The sequence below is a fragment of the Ursus americanus genome, chromosome 9, assembly GCF_024610735.1.
Source record: "Ursus americanus isolate L20-20 chromosome 9, mUrsAme1.1.p, whole genome shotgun sequence".
In the NCBI taxonomy this organism is placed as follows: Eukaryota; Metazoa; Chordata; class Mammalia; order Carnivora; family Ursidae; genus Ursus; species Ursus americanus.
Window position 1 is genome coordinate 80960814 of NC_142135.1, and position 2605 is coordinate 80963418.

Below are 2605 nucleotides of genomic sequence, written 5' to 3' on the forward strand. Positions count from 1 at the left end.
GAGCCTCTAGTTTTGGCTGCATTTGGCTCATAGAATTTTTAATTTCTGCTAGATTTGCTCTCATTTCCACCCTTAGAGTTTCTATATTCTCATTAATATTTTCGTTAATACTTTTTTCAAGTCGACACATGATCTTGACCATTGTTACTCTGAATTCCATTTCTGATAATTTGGTTATATCCATATCCATTAGTTCTGTGGCAGAGGCCACAGACTCAATGTCTTTTCTTTGCTGGGGGGGATTTCTCCTTTTCCTCATTCTGATAAGGAGAGGTTGTGGGGTTGTCCAGAGCCCAAATTATTGACCGGGACCCAGGCCGTGCACCCTTGTTTTATAGGGATCTTAGGGATGTGGGCTTCTTGATTTTTCAGCCTGCCTTCATTGGGAGGGGCCTGCCTCGCCGGTACTCAGGCAACCCTGTTTGGGTAGAGTCTCTGTGTCCCCTGCGAGGGGGGATGGGGATGGGCACTCTGTGAGCCAGTATTTCCAGGCTTTTATTCTGTGGCGGCTTTCCCTGGCGGTTTGCTGTGCCTCTTCTGAGAGTCAGAGCAGCAATGACCAAATCTCACCCTCCTTCTCAGAACAGAGGGATCGTGGACCATTCTCCACTGATGTTCTGGCCACTTTAACTCTGTTACTGTTGGTGCTGCTCAACACTGCAGCATTCCGGGATGTGTGCCCCAACCCCGCTGTCCCAGCCCTCACTTCCAGCACCAGCGGCTCTCTGTCCTTTGTGTTTCTAGTACCGCCAGCTGCCAGCAGCCACCGCGTGCTCCCAGAGCTCCCGGTCTCAGTCTGGTTCCAGTGAACACCCCGGAGTTCCGTGAGAAGTCTGGTAGCACGCGTTCCCCGGCTCATGGTCTCAGTCTACTCTCTCGCGAGTGCCGGTCCGCGAATCCCACCACTCCCCCATGCACGTCGCTACTGCTTCCCGGTGCCCAAACGTGGCAGCTCCCTCCCCTTTCTGTTTATCTTACAGTATCTGTGTGCGGTTTCATGGCTCCCCGCTTCATACCACAATACTCAGCACTGGAGATGTTCGTTTGTAGAGATCCAGATGTATTTTCCTGCATCTCAGGCTGATTCTGTGGATGTTCAGAATGGCCTGGTACCTGTCCAACTCGACTCAGTGGTATAGCTGTAAAAGGGGTCCCCTACTCCTCCCCCATCTTAATTCCTCCCCCCTATTTGGACAGTTTAAATCTTGATCAAAACTTTCTGGGGCGCCTGGGTGGCTCAGTCGTTAAGCGTCTCCCTTTGGCTCAGGTCCTAGGTGACTTATTCTTTGCAAGGCATTTCTTGTCTAGCCTCTTAAGAGCCTAGACATTGTCATTTTTTCCCTCTCCCCTCCAACCTCCCCATGAACTTGTTCAAGGCATTCTTCGTGTCTTCATTCCTGAGAGTATAGATGATGGGGTTCCGCAGGGGGGTCACTGCGGTGAAGAACACAGACACCACCTTGTCCTCCGGGAGGCTGGTGGATGGACGGGAATAGATGAAGATGCAGTGTCCCAGGAAGAGTGTGACGACAGTGAGGTGTGCTGCACAGGTGGATAAGGCCTTCCACCTGCCTTCGGAGATCTTTTGCCTCAGGCTCACCAGGATGACCGCATAGGACACCATGAGGACCACAAAACAGACCACCGAGATCAGCCCACTGTTGGAGACGATGAGGATTTCAATGATGTGGGTGTCCGTGCAGGCCAGTTTGATCACCTGAGGCACATCCCAGAAGAAGCTGTCAATCTCATCAGGACCACAGTGGGGCAGCTTCATGGTGAGGGAGGTCAGCGATATGGAGTGGATGGTGCCCCCCCGTCCAGATGGCCACAGCCAGCAGCACACATACTTTCCAGTTCATCACTGTCATGTACTGCAGGGGTTTGCAAATGGCCATGTACTGATCGTAGGCCATGACGGTGAGGAGAAAGATCTTGGTGCAGGCAAAGAGGTGCAGGAAGAATATCTGGGTGAAGCAGGCCTCAAAGGAGATGAGCTTCTCTTCTGACCATGTATCTCTGAGCATCTTGGGGACAGTGACTGTGGAGTGGCAGACATCAATAAAAGATAGATTACTGAGGAAGAAATACATAGGGGTATGGAGCCAGTGGTCATAGATAATAGTTACGACAATGAGGATGTTCCCAATCAGTGTCAGGACATAGGAAGTGAGGAACGGGGCAAACACAGTCATCTGCACCTTCTGATTGACAGATAAGCCTCTAAGCTGAATGTATGTCATGGAAGTGGTTTGATTGAGTAGGTCTGCCTCTTCCATTCTCTTTGTTGGACAGTCTGCAAAGAATTAGGAAAAAAAAACCACTTAGCATCTGTATCAATCATCTGGTCACTTAATTTCTTCTGTATTTGCTTTTCCCTCCATCTGGAGCTTATGGTCCAGTATTTTATTTTAAAAACCCCATTCAGCGTCTTCAGTCATGCTGCATACACAGTAGGCACCGCACAGACGTTTTTGGAAAAATAGTGCAGAGAACCATGATTCACCAAGAGAGATAAGGCAGCCTTGGAGAGCGGAGGGCTTATATTTACTCATAAATCTTTAGCAGAGAAGAAACCAGGCTTCTTCTACCCCAAGCCAGTAAC

General features: G+C 49.8%; 1 pseudogene; it reads right to left on the bottom strand.

Moving 5' to 3' along the window:
- Positions 1-1330: 1330 nt before the first annotated feature.
- On the bottom strand, positions 1331-2344 carry LOC148109508 (olfactory receptor 4E1-like; annotated as a pseudogene).
- Between the last annotated feature and the right edge of the window lie 261 nt (positions 2345-2605).